The 14498-nt window shown below is 43.5% G+C and overlaps 1 long non-coding RNA gene across 1 annotated transcript; it reads right to left on the reverse strand.

Moving 5' to 3' along the window:
• Positions 1 to 9765: 9765 nt before the first annotated feature.
• LOC137160349 (uncharacterized) lies at positions 9766 to 11632 on the reverse strand. The gene is made up of 2 exons (XR_010921862.1): positions 11512 to 11632; positions 9766 to 10124 (listed from the first exon to the last, which is right to left on the reverse strand). It is a non-coding gene; the product is annotated as an uncharacterized lncRNA (long non-coding RNA).
• Positions 11633 to 14498: the final 2866 nt, after the last annotated feature.

A 14498-nucleotide genomic window follows, 5' to 3' on the forward strand; every position in this document is an offset into this window, starting at 1 on the left:
CCCGCGGCCCGAGCACCAGGATGGATGGATGGGCCCAGTCAGTGCCAGAGCACCCATCACCAGTGCTTGCGGGCAGCCTGAGCACACCTGGACCCCATGCCTCAGCACCGCTCTGACCAAGCACCAGCCCATCCTCCCCGCCCCCACTGCTGGAGTGCCGCCAACCTGGCTAGCACCAGCACCGATCCAACCCAGAACTGGGTTGGCTGGTCTGCCCCAGCCCCTATAGTAACCCCAACCACACGCCTGAGCCCCAGGCTCCCGCAGCGCCAACATGGCCCAGCCAGTGCCAGAGCCACACCTGGCTGTCAGGGAAGGCTAAGCCTTCCTGGGCCTTACGCACCCGGCATCCATGCACAGCAATCAGCCTCACTGCTATCAATTGACAACTTGTGTACTCTTCTTAGTGCGACTGAACCCAGAGTAACTGATTGGTTCTTGAATCGCCTTACCGTGCAATCCACAAAGCCAGCACTCTAGGGGAGGAGGCACCTAAACTAGTCCATGAGAGATGCCAACCAGAGGGGTAGATATGCTCTGCCTCTTCATGGAGCTAGGTTCCTGGGTCCAGGCTGCATGGAGGCACCTAGCTCCACTTGTGATCCATGAACAGGGAGAAGATAGTTGCACAGCTCGGGGGCGGGGCCCTCCTTTGCAGTCTTATATCTCAGTGTTTAGGGGACACACCCAGGATGTGGGAGACTCCTGGAATATTCTGATATGAGGCTCCCTCAATCTTTCCTACTGAAGTTGTTCCACATTAATTAAGCAATGGAATACTTAAATATGAATTGGACCAATGAAGGAGTTAGAATGATGCTATAGCTTAGTGGTTAGGGCCTTCCCCTGAGAGGTGATGGATCACTGTTCAAATCCTTTCTGCCGCTCAGGAGGAAGGACCAGCGTTCTCTCACATCCCAGATGAGTTCCTTAATCAGTAGGCTAAATATTATGAGGGAGCTCATCCGCCTCCCGACTAGCTGCTCCGTGTCAACTTGCCTGAGGGGCATGACCCAATAGGTGTTCTCAGAAGCCATCTACTGGATTGGGCCCCAGCATGCCACTTGGGCAGCTGCACACCTACCTTCCTTGGTTTGTGGGAATTGGGTACCTAAAATACCTTTGAGGATCTGGGCCTTACTGCCATTTCACAACTCTCCAGAATGCGTTCTTCCTGCATTTCAAATGTCACCAACTAGCCCACGAGCTGATGAGATGCAACTAGGGAGCTGTGAGTTGGTGACTTCCTCTGGAGTCAGACGTTCTTCAAGGAAGTTCTGACTGACATGGCAGTAACAATCCTTCATTTTGTGTGTGCGGGGGCGGGGTGTGTGTGTCACATCCTGGCTCCATTGAAGTCAATGAGAATTTTGCTCTGGACATCAACAGGGCCGAGATTTAACCATGGATATTTTAATATATATTCTCTGACTTTTCTGGAAGCTGCTTGTCTCTCTCTTTATTTTCCCCCTGCCTGGAAGAGATTGGGAAGTAACCGCTTTCAATGCACCTTCTGAATTGTTTATAATTATAGCCTTATGCTTCGAAGCAGGCAAGACACAGGTTACACCATGTGGAATGAAGTTCTTGGACACACCTTGAACTAAGACTTCATACTACACCTCAAAGAAACTGCTAGTTGGCATAAGAGAGGTTTATTCCCATAAACCAGTGATACTGACTTTTCTTTGCAGATATGGGTCAAGTCTGGATCTTGTTGTGAACTTTCCCAAAACCTCAGGTTGTTTGAAGCTTGTTTTCGGCCCAGACCCAACCCAGAACAATGAGACAGCTGTGAAATTCAGACCCAGATTAATAAATAATCTGAAATAAGTCTTTTTGCATCTAATTATTTGATGAGGTTATGGATATTGAATGGACTTGAGTGTAGAACTATTTTTATAATGTCTCCTAAAATCCAAAGCATATTTTAATTTTATTGGGATAATCCTGAGAGAAACTGGGGTGATTTAGTTTGTAATGAGACACTCCTAGAAGCTGTTGTGCATCACAAATTTCATAATAGGTGTTATAGTACTTAAGCACTCTCAGGATCAGGCCCCAAATACTTTAAAATCAGCTCAGAGTCCTACTTCCTTAATGTCATTTAGGAAGTGGGATGTTGTGGTCATATTTATAGTCAGTTAAAAGTTACATTGGAGCCAGTTCTGTGTTTCAGGGTACTGAGATGATGAATACAGGTTAGGGTTTCTCTTATTCCTGTGTTAGAAAACATTCAAGGGAATCCCCCTGAGGCCAGGTCATATTTGGCAGACACTGGCACAAATCCAAGAATGTGAGACTCCCTTTTTAGGTGGTATTTCATCTTATGAAGGAGGAGAAATGTAGCATTATTTACAAATAAGTGGCTTGATACTGCAGGCTGCTGAGTGTTAACCTCACTGGCTTAAATTCAACATGAGTTGAAGAGACTCAGCACCTCAGGTCCAGGCCAAACAAACATGGACCTGCTTGTGCACAATGTGCTTTTAAGAGGCAGTTATATAACTGCATGAAGGCAATCTGTGCATTAGTGAAGCAGGCAGAGACATTTTCTGAGCAGCTTCAGTATCCAAGTCTTCATTTGCAGCAGCAGCATTGAGAGCATTGGCTGAGGCAGGCTAATTAATCCAGGCAGCTCCCCTGGAAAGGGCTGCTTTTTTTAGAGGCATAACACTGTGCATTGCACTGTTCACTGGTATGGATAAAAAGGAGCCTAACCCCTCCGGTCCAATTTAGCATCCACAGTCAAATATACCATTGGCAAAACCCCAAAGAGGAATCAGGTCACCGTTGTGCATTGTAGTTTGTTTTTAAAAACCAGAATATCATAGAGCCACTGTACCCATCCAGCTGAGTAGATGTTTGTTTGGCGAGGATGTGGGAGGGGTGCAATCAGAAAAGCAACACATGACAAAATTTGTTCAGTATGTTAAAAACCTATAATAATTAAGCACTTTGGGGCTGATCCTGTACATACTTGAGAGTCACTCTACCCATATGAAATGCTCCATTGATTTGAGTGGGTCTACCCCTCTAGCAGCTACTCATCTGTTTAAGCATTTGAAGTGTCTGGCACTCAGATAGTAAGCTTCTTAGGACAAGAACACCTTGCTCTGTTCTCGTATCTTGGGCTTCACACTGTACTGACCACCATGGCATCTGAGTGCCTTTGAACAGCAATGAGACACTGCTGAAATTTAAGAATTAATCCTAAATCGTGTTTCCTATTTCACTGAAGAGATTTCACAGCACCCTTTGAAGCACAGCAGTTTGTCAAGACTAACTGAAAAAAAGGGAAGATCGTTTATTTGATTTTAAAAAGCTGTTCAAACAATTATTTAAAACAACCAACCCCTGACCTCCAATGACACGATTGTGGCAAATGCATCCTTGCTGAAGACAGCAGAGTCACAGGGTAAATGGCTTTGACCCAGGACGTTAATGGACACTTTTCATTTCATTCTGTAAGAATACTGTATCATATTGCAGCTTGTCACCCTCTTATAACGATGTTACCTTTTCATCTATTGAAGTGATTTTAGTGATCTCCTTCGACATTTAAGTCTGCAGTGCAGATGTACCAGATGAGAAAATGTGTTATCTTCAACATTCATTTATCCCATGCCACCTAATTGGCCCAACCTCATTTTAAATAAATGGCATTTCATCAAATCATTGCAGGTGTATATTCAGTTTGTATACCACAAAGTATGCTTCAGTAGTGTACCTTGCTACTATGAGACATGCAGTACATTACACACATACAGGAAAACACCACACTGCTCTTTTCAAAGGGGGTATCAGTGGCTGCAAGCGCAATGTGTATATACCAAGCAATCACGTTTAGGAAAGAAAGCCCCTTTTAAACATCTACATTATCGCTTGGGCAGCTGGGTGCAACCCTGATAAAAACAATGGTTTATAACTCAGACATCAGGAAGTGGATGCCAGGTGCCGAGTTAATGCACACAGTGCTTGGAAAGCTATTATGCCTGGTGACTGATAAAATGAGCTTCTTCCACTGAGAATTCCATTCCCTCACAGAAGAAACCTAGAGCAGAGAGGAAAGATGGCCAGTGGTTAGCATGCTAGTCTAGGATTCGTCTGAAGTCCCTGCTCTGCCACAGTCTTCCTGGGTGACTTCGGGCAAGTCACTTGCTTAACTTCTCTCTGCCTCAGTTTCCCCTGTAATGGTGATAATGCCACTTCCCTAGCTCACAAGTGTGTTGTCAGACTAAATCCATTACAGATTATGAGGTACTACAGAAACGGGGACCATGTTACTACTGAAAATACATAGGTATGGCAGCAAAATTGCTGCAGCTGAAGTCAACCATCATATACCCCTCAGTAACACCAATAAAGTAAATGGAATTAAATGGTCTAACACCAGTGTGAGTGAAGTCAAAACACTATAAAACAGCCTAAAAAAGTGATACAGTATCAGCAACACCTTAAAATTGTACCCAGAAATGCTGCATTATGCATTCAATCGTAAGACACCCTATAGCATGCCATCTAAGCCATTTAAATCCCATATTAAAGAGGTGTATTGTTGCTCCAATGACATGCCACAGTGTATTAACAACTTCTTTTTAGAGCATCATCCAGTAAGAATTTATTAAAGCCATTTATAACATATTTTTTTCAACAGGCAATAAAAATAACATGGTGGAATCTCTTAGTTGTTTAATAGATGACCTTTATTTAACCTGTAGAAGTGAAACATTTATTTAAAGTCTCACTGTTAGAGCTTTGCAACACTAGCATGCTCTCATTGTCAGGTTCTACAATTTGAACATGAACATGTGAATCCAATGGAGCCACACCAATTTGCAGCCACTAGGAAACTGGCCCATATATACATCTCAGTGAAGTAGGTTGAAACTTGGCCCATGCCTGTACTAAAGGAATAAAACCCTGTTTTCCAAAGCTGAAAAAATAAATAATTTCTTGTTTGAGGATGTCAGCCGCCATTTTTTTCAAAGCTCTGTGACAATGGCACCTTTTCATTGAACAGAGCTGCTCCTTGTGTGTATCATTCATATTTGATTTGACTAATTTACTAGACTATGCTTTTACTGCATTTTCCTCTTGTTATCCTTGCAGGTTCAACACAGCTACAGCCTACACCCACACACATACTATAGGTTATGCTTCATTAAAAAAAAAAATCATTCTTTATGGTTTAAAATAATCTCTAGCTATTAGGATTAAGATGACACCTTTGTGGGGGCAGATTACCACCCGTATGCCTACAGTGGGGTATACCAACGGTTTGTGAGGAATGCTAAGAAGCTCTGTTTCAGCCATCTTAGATTTCAGGTGTGGGCCAGAGGGAGGCCATTTTTGATCTTGTTGCTTTCTGATTGGAAAAAGCCAATGAGCTTTTGAAGGAAGCAGTCAAAGGTGGTGAAAAAAAGTGTCTAGGAAGGTATGGGTAAGAGTCCATGAGGACTGAAAAGTAGTTCTACTTGATTAGTTTTATGGAAGAAGTGAAGAAGAAGATAACATTTATAATGGAGGAAGTCCATACGGTCATGGGACTTTCTCCAGTGGGGCTCAGACATCCCGGAGCATTAGGTAGAAGCAAAAGTTGGACATGAACCAAGATTGGAGGTTGGTGGGATGGACTTTGAAACTGGAGAGAGGAGTGGAGGAGTAGAAGTGGTGTAGAGATTGGAGTGGAGGAAGTCAATTACTGACTTTGTAGAAGAAAGCACAGAGAGCAAGGGGATGAGGAACCATGGACCTTGATGGAATACAAGTTGTAAACGCACTAAGTGCAAGGGCAGAGAGAGTGGGCAAGTGTATGATATCAAGGGAGATGAGGTGGGATTGGAGAGAAGGAACTCAGCTACCGGAGGTTAGAGAAAGAGCTGTGCTTAGTGAAGAGAAGGTTGAGCAAGTGGCCATTTTGGTGAGTGGAGAGTTGATTCAGAGTTAAAGGTCCAACAAAGAGGTGAGAATGAGGAAGCAGAAAGCTAAAGGGTCAGATGGGACATCAACATAAGGCACCCATGATGTGTGAGAGAAGAAAGGGGAGATCCATATTTTAAAAAAACCAACAGAGGGCAAGGCAGACAGGGAGGGCCTGGAGGGGTCATGAAAGGGATATTAAATGTGTGAAATTCTTTGCTTCCCCGCTTTTCAATTTTCTAGACTCACAGGTGTGTATGGGACACTAGCAAAGACATGGGTATCATCTCTCTGACTGCCAAATACTATTGTTACAGTTAGTTGTAGTCTCATTGTGCCAATTGAGTCACTGGTGTAAGTCTAATGGAGTCACCTCAAGGTGAACATGATGCTTTGCCTTCTGTGTACCACAGAAGAAAATAAAAACTCCTAAAAGATTGAAGTGTTGTCTTGAAAAAATGATTGTTTAGGGTAGATGGAAAATAAATGAAACTATGGTACATGCTTTGTTTCTCAGCTAGTCCAGCCTCAGCATAATCCTAGAAAATCTACTTCTCTCTTTCCCCCCTTATTTACTCCTGTTTTAGTGCTTTCCATGGAGTTACTCCTGATTAAAAAACCAAATCTATACTGAAAAAACAATAGTTCTCCTCACGAGTTCCCCTTGTGCTGATCTAAGAGCTCCGCTTTGTTCCATGAATTGTGTTAATTAGTGGCTCTTTCTTTCTACTAATTGTCACAATCACAGGGCATGGCTTCTCTCCTGACTTCTTCCTCACGGAAACTGCATGGATGCCACTGATTCGCCTTCACCAAACCCTTTTATTTTAAGTTCCCTCCACATTTCTGCAACAATCCCCATGCAACAATTTACAACAGCAACAGCGCCTTTTGGTCCTCTCCCACGATCCTGAGGGAAACAAAGGTCTCCCTGCCTTGAGGCCTCCATGTAATGGAGCTCAACTAGCCCTGGTCTCTTCTCTCTCCTCCCCCACCCATGGGACTTTCTTCCTGCCTCCTTATCAGCCTGGCCTTATCCCAGTCAGCCCGATTACATCCATCAGCTTTCTCAAGGGGAACTACTTAAGTGATCTCAGTGATCAGAGTGCAGGCTCCTCTGTTTGCTCCCTGCACTCTGTCACAGTCACAAGGAGTAGTTTTCAAGCATTCCCAGAGTTTGAGGCTTCTTTTCTAAAAGTATTCATCATCCACTACTGATCTTGATTCCATATCATATTGATAGATAGCGGTGGGCTTCTATTCCCCAGATCGTCAATCTGTGCCAGAAGGTGATGCATCATCTTTTCATCTGCTTCACCTGTGGATCAACTGAATCTTGCTATCAGAGGCAGACTGCAAGAGTCAAGACTAAATTCGAGTCTGCCTGCTCTGCAGATTAAGGTATACTGCAAGATTCTTAGATTGCAATGCTGGGTCAGTTCTTTCTTCTGAGTCCATGGTGATACATACCACTACTGGTGTTTCAAGCTTTGAAGGTCTGGTACTCTAGGCTCCCTTTCTCTGCCTTAATGATGACCCTGTATCCTAGTGCACTGTCCCTGTGTGCTTCCAACTCTGCTGAGTATAACTGAACTCTCACTTACACAGCAAAGAAATCCCGCAGCCAGCTGACTCAGGCTCATGGGGCTTTGGCTGTGGGACTGTGTTTCATTGTAGATTTCTGGGCTCTGGGACTGTCCCACCCCTGCAGGATCCTAGAGCCCAGGCTCCTAGAGCTCAGGCTCCAGCCCAAGCCCAGAAATCTACACGGCAATGAAACACCTGGAACCTGAGCCATGCTAGCCCCTGGCGGCTGGCATGGGTCAGCCTTAGGTTTTTCTTTGCTGTGTAGACATACCCTCAGTGAGTTGAGGCTATTTCCCCTCCCCTCCTAGTGACCCCAGCTTAACTGTGGTTACCCAATAGCAAGTGTTCTCTCCTGTGGCACCTCATGGCAGAATTAGTTGATCCTATCCTTTGTCAGATGGAAGATACTGCCTGTGGATTCGTAAAGGTTTATACAATATGAACTCCAGGGACAAACTGTTAGTGATGCAATATGGAGCGACAGCAATAGGTATCATGAAGATACCAGCTTTCTACTCCATATACATCAAGGTCTGGAGCATAAAGCCCTTGAGGGGTTTTCTGGATACCTGAACCTGTTAATATATTTAAACAGCAAAATCCCTCTCCTGAGCAAGAAAAACCCTTATTCTCAATATTCAGGTGGATGTTCATCAAACAGCTTAACTTCTGTTATCACATCATTGCATGCAATTTGCAGTCTGTAAATCATGGGTATCCTTGCATGGTAGTGTTAGCTGTAGGAATAATGGCATGTAAAGATAGCACCTGGGGTTTGCAGGTATCTCCTTTCAATGCAGTCACTAGTATCTCTCTGGCTGCACATAAATCCCATCTGTCTGCCTTCTGCCACTTTGCTGGACCAGGTTCTCTTTCCTCAGCAGCCTCATTATTGCAATTTGCTGGGAAACAATAAAAAAAAGCACATCTGAGACCTTGAGGTTTGTCACAGAGTAAGAGGCATACTCAGCTGTCATGCTGATACATGCATCAGCACTTCCCCACTGCTTTCAGTACAGCAACTTGTCCCCTCAGTTTTACCTTCCATTTTACACTCTTGTCAAACAGTAGGACAGCTCCTGTGGAACGTCCTAGGGACCAGATAAAATAACTGTGATCCCTTTGTTTTAAAGCAAGATGGACATAAAAGTACAACTACAACCTATACCACACATTTCTTTCCCATCCCCATTTTCCCTCCTTTCCATCTTAAATGACCCCTGGATGGCTATAAAGCTGCAGAGTGATTGAAACAATCCCTGAGACAGACAGCTAAGGTATTGCACATGAGAAGGGAGGGGGCATGGATAGTAAGACTGGGTCTGCTTAGAGAAACATGTAATTAAAATGAAAAGATGGAAAGAAAGCCATCCTAATTGTATTCTCTGTAAATCTGCAGAGACTAAAGATTTCCCCCATCTCAGCAACTGACAAGTAAATCTATTACATAAAAAGCTGAGTGTATTCATTGCTGACTTGTTCATTAAGGCTATGTCTACCACTGCAATTAAACACCCGTGGCTGGCCCATGTCAGCTGACTCAGGCTTACGGGGCTCTGGGGCCAGAGCTGTTTAATTGCAGTGTAGGTGTTCGAGCTTGGGCTGGAGCCTGGTCTCTGGGACCCTCCCCACTCAGAGGGCCCCAGAGTCCATGCTCCAGGTGACCCTGAATGTCTACACTAATTAGACAGCCCTGTAGCCCAAGCCTCGCAAGCCCAACTCAACTGACATGGGCCAGCTGCAAGTATTTAATTGCAGTGTAAAATATCTAATGGTTTTAGATTTGCTGGTAAAGAAACAATTCCGCTTGCATTTACATCACTAGTGGATGAAATGATTTACCTTGATGAAATTCTGCCTGCCTTATAAGCCTGAGTAGTGTTACAAGAGCAAAGGACACTTGACATGATGCATAAGATCATTACTGAGTACAAAGCATCTTCCTTTTAATAAAAAAAGGCTCACTGAAGGATTACATATGGTGCACAAGGTATTACACAGGCACCATACATTGTTGTTAACAGGAGTTTTGAACCAGCTCACCCAAGTAGCGTGCTGAGAAATCACCCGACACTTCGATATTATGTGTACAAATAAAGCTTCTCACATTCCTACCAATGTGCCTTAAACTGATAGGCATACAACTATACAATCAATGGTAAACACACAGATTCTTTCCACACACTTGTGTGTGTTTACTGGACATCATGGAACTATCAAAACAAGCATCCAAAAAACCTATGAAGCCCCATTACCTTATGTTTATATCCCTTCCCTTAGTCCTTCCTCATTGGTTTATTGCACTCACTCCAGTTATGATTAAAAGTGGCCCTGCTCCTGCAGCTGGTTGTGTGTGAGGGGAAATCCTGCTGCTTTGCAGATCCCTGGCTGTCTGCCTGCATGGAGCTCTTTGAAGGATCTGGGTGTTAGACTATGATCTTTCACGGGGGAAGGATTGTGTCTTTTTCATTTGTCTGCAAAGCATGTAGCACACCTTTGGGCACTATATAAATAACTCAATAAAGCAGCTATGCCGTTTCTAAGGAGATATTTGTAGTTGAAACATTCTGTTGTGGCTAAAAGCAGCTACAGATGAGTGATGTCCTTGGCTGGTTCTGCAACAAAGAAGATAGCAAAGGTAGTGAGAAGGATGACTTTTATTTAGAAAAGAAATTAAAAGATTGGCAAGGAAAAGATAAACTAGGGCGTTTATTTCATGAGATAATGAATGGAGGTAAAGGTATCACTGCTGGCCAGTAAGTGCTGTAACGAATTTGGGAGAGTGCTACATGAGGATTAAATTATGTTTACAATTTACAAGTGTTTGTCACACTTCAGTGCACTGTGTTTCCTGTAGAGAAAGGGGCTTAAAGATATTTCACTCCACAAGTCACAATATTTTATTTTCTGAATTTGTTTGACAATATATACAAAGGGACCTCACACAGGCCTAAGACCGAGGCCTTAGGTTTCAGTGGGGACCACTAGAAATTTAAGAAATGTTACCAAACTTAACATTTTGGGGGAATTATTTCTCTGAGTCTGCAGATTTTTTTGGAACAGGTTCATTTAGGGCTTGATTCTAAGCCCCTTGAAATCTCAGGGATTCTTTCCATTGACTTCGGCTTGGACGTTCAAACTTTAATACTTCATTTTGTAAATGGTTAGTTTAGGTTTTAAAAGATACCTTTCACTAAATGTCATCTTTAAAAAAATTCCTCACCTATTTACCCAAAGCTTTTTTTCTCCCGGAGATCTTCCAATGGTTCTAGCATGAACATCTCTCTGCCTTTCCCTTTCAGAGTCTTATATCACACATACTTAAAATGGTCTCTTTAAAACATTAAGATTTATTTTTGTGGAATTTAATTTAAAATGAGCCTACCTCCACTGAGTAAAGCACATTAGCTGGGTGTTACTACTACAATAATAGGACCATAGAAAAGGTCAGATGAGATCAGATCAGTGGCGCAACTAATCCAGTATTCCTTCTCTGAATATCAGATGCTTTCGAGGAGGATGCAAGAAACTTTGCACTAGGCAGTTTTGGGATAACCTGCTAGGTAACAGATGGGGGTCAGCCTCAGAGGGAGGCCACAGTGCTTTGCTACACAGCCCCTCAGAGGTATATACACCCAGGCCCTCGGTGGGGCAGGGCAGTAAACTGCTAGGGGCTAGCCTGAGTCCAAGCCGTCCCTCAAGGATTCTGGAGCATCAAGCCTTCAGGCAGGGCAGGGCAGGCTAGCAGTCTAGAGCCCATTGAGGCTTCACAGGCTGGGTAAGGCTGTTACCCTGCAGTTGGGGTGGCACCAGAGGGGCATGGACACAGGCCCTCCTGACTCCACCGGGTCCCAGCCCAGGGACCTAACAGTGGCGAAGCATTCTGCTACAGGGTCAGCAGGACTCCCACCGAAACTTGGCTGAGAAGTGCTCTGGCCCAAGCACAGCTGGACTGAGGTTGGGTATCCCTGGGCTACTTCCTCTACCCCTGTGCCCATGTACCTGCAGCCACCTCCTTGGGATAAACCACAAGGGGAATCGCCAGCAGGCCCTCAGCGTCTCTAGCATTAGGCAGCTCCTCAGCAGTGCAGCAGTCAGACTCACGTCGCAACGGGGAAGAGACATCCTTCTCCTCCAGCAACTCTCCCTTAACTGAGCTACAAAGCCTTGTTTTTATACTTCCACTTCCTGTCCCGTCCCTGCACTTCCAGCAGGTGGGTGGTGCCGACCCAGGCCTGCCTACCAGGTGGCATAGGCTGGCCGCGGAGGGAGGCCACACTGCTTTGCTACATGCCCCCAGAGAAGCTTCCTCCTGTCCCCTATAGTTAGAGTTTGATTTAAGCCTTGAAACATTAAAAAGCAGTGAGTTAATATTGACATTTAAATTATTGTCATTGGGCTTCAGCGTTCACACCCTATTGAAATGAATGAGATGTCTCTCAGATGTACATCCAAGGCACTGTATGATTGATGGCAAGCTGAGTGTAAACTTGAGAAAAAGATTCCTGGATTCTGTGGCATCTGATTTAGTAGACCGAACCTTCTGTGGCTGATTTATATAATTAACAGTGGTGGGGCTTAGTTATTTGAATATGAAAAAGAATAATACATTTGTCACGGTAGCTCCTGTTATTTATTTTGATATTAGAGCACAATGGTTGAGAAAGATGACATTTACATTGTCTCCATTAGCTGAAGGGGGTAGCTCACAAGTCTCAGCATCACTATTTTAGAATGCAGATTCAGGATTAGAAGACAACATTGCAAAAATTTACATTCAGCTCACACTTTTAGAGTTGTCTTGGCTACCACAAGGGCCACAGAGGTTTTTGTTTTGTTTTTCCATGCAAGATTCTGAAGCACAATTCTGCAGCAAGGAGTGGATTCCGTGGCAAGTTTCGCCACCTTGGATTCGCAGAACATACAAGATATCATGTGCACTTATGGCAATACGGACAAATGTTACATAATAACATTGTTGTGAGCTTTCTGTCTGCAGACTCAGCAGGACAGCATGACCTTAGGTCACATTCAGCAAGTTATCTGCAGCCGGAGAGGTTAGAAATAAAAATAATTTAATGAAAAATGTACATTCTATGGAAAAACAATTAAACCCATTTGGAGGCTCTAAATCCATACCAAAGCATGGAATTTACATAGTGTATAATTCTAGCAGCCCTAGCCATAAATCAGAGTTTTCGTTATCTGTCTATATGAAAATGTTGCAATTATTGCTTTGACATAGATGGCTTCAAAGAGCACTAGATTCAGTCCAGACTGGCACATCGTAAGTATCTCAATAATGGTACCAGTGTTGTTTCAGCAACATGTGACTTAGGGCAAAATAACCTGACTATATTCTTGTTCTTATTCAATAGTTCTCAATATTTCAGAGAGCTCACAACAGAAACTGTTTTGAAATAAATCTCTTTGGATGTTTATATCTGCTCTTGAAATGTATAGTCTTTTAATATGTCCCTCATAGATTGAACTCATGCAACACATTCATTTTTATTGGTTTATAAGTTTTCTAAGGGAATTCAGAGCTCATGAAAGTACTAGCTGGATAATGGCGAAAACAATGGACGTTCTATGTTTATCCACAAGAAGGCAAAGGGCATACCAGAGGGCTACAGTCCTGGCCTGAAGATACCAGCTAAGGACATGTCTACCCCACACATGGGAGCATGTTTCCCAGCCTACATAGACAGATACATGATAGCTCTGCTTCAGCTAGTGCCCTAAAAATAGCGATGTGACCATAGTGGCAGCAGTCATGCTTGCCACCTGAGAACAAACCTGCCTGCCCACCTTAGTATGGATTTGGGCAGCTAGCCCGAGCCACCAGGGCCACGCTGCTTGACCAAAGCTAGCAAACATCTGTCTACCTGCACTCTCCAAGTGGCTGCATGGAGACATTCCCTAAGGGTGAACGAGTATGTGTGTCTTTACACCCATTCAGTAAATGGTGTTTCTGCTGAGGCTGGCAGTTTTTATGGTGAGTTTTATGATGTGGACACCATTCCATTGGGAACTAGATTTAGACTCCAAGCAGCTGTCAGACTGCAATGATATTTGGCCACTGCCAGCCTAGGCTGGATTGGAACCAGAGACCTCCCGATCAATCCCTTGATCCATCCAATGCTCAAGCGATTGATATTTGAGTTTACTGCTTATTGCTGCTGCTGGCCATAGAGGCTTCCTGTTTACAGAAAGTCTTTGTCACTGCACTGCTCTCCTGGGATGGCAAATAATTATATTTCTCCTGTTGAACTCTATTGTGTACTTCGCTTGTGTCTGTGTAGTAGAAATAATTAAATGTAAGTTAGTTCCAGAGGGGTAGCTGTGTTAGTCTGCATACAGCAAAAACGAGAGTCCTGTGGCACTTTAAAGACTAACAAATTTAATATTTGCAGGCATAAGCTTTCGAGAGACTTCAGCTTTCTTCTTCAGGTAAGCCTCCGTTACCTATTTTCTGTATTACTGCATCTGAAGAAGAGAGCTGAAGTCTCTCGAAAGCTTATGCCTGCAAATATTAAATTTGTTAGTCTTTAAAGTGCCACAGCACTCTCGTTTTTGTTGTTGTTGTTGTTTTAAATGCAAGTGTTAGCAATTAGTTGGCATGCAGTTAAAAATATAGGTGGCGGTGTCAGGGAAAATGCTCTTGAGAGTTCTGGGGTAGAGGAAGGAAAGGAAGACAAATCTGCAGACTCCCTCTAGCTTTGTAAGGCCAAAGTGCTTTTCGGTTATTACCAAATCTCTTCTTCTAGTACACACCCCTAACTTGCCTCAGTGTCAAGCTGAGTTATACACACACGCCGATGGAAGGGTATGTCTTCCATACAATGGCTATCATATTTAGACTTGGAAGGATTAGATTTTTAATCGGTACATTTCACTGTAGACACAAAAAATCAACAAAAATATTTCCAATGCTAGTAAACAAAATTTACACATAGTCAAAGAAAGAAAAACGCTGCTTGAGAACT

Source organism: Emydura macquarii, unplaced genomic scaffold (assembly GCF_026122565.2).
Source record: "Emydura macquarii macquarii isolate MOO-44397 ecotype Brisbane River unplaced genomic scaffold, CSIRO-AGI_Emac_v2 contig_2199, whole genome shotgun sequence".
NCBI lineage: Eukaryota > Metazoa > Chordata > Testudines > Chelidae > Emydura > Emydura macquarii.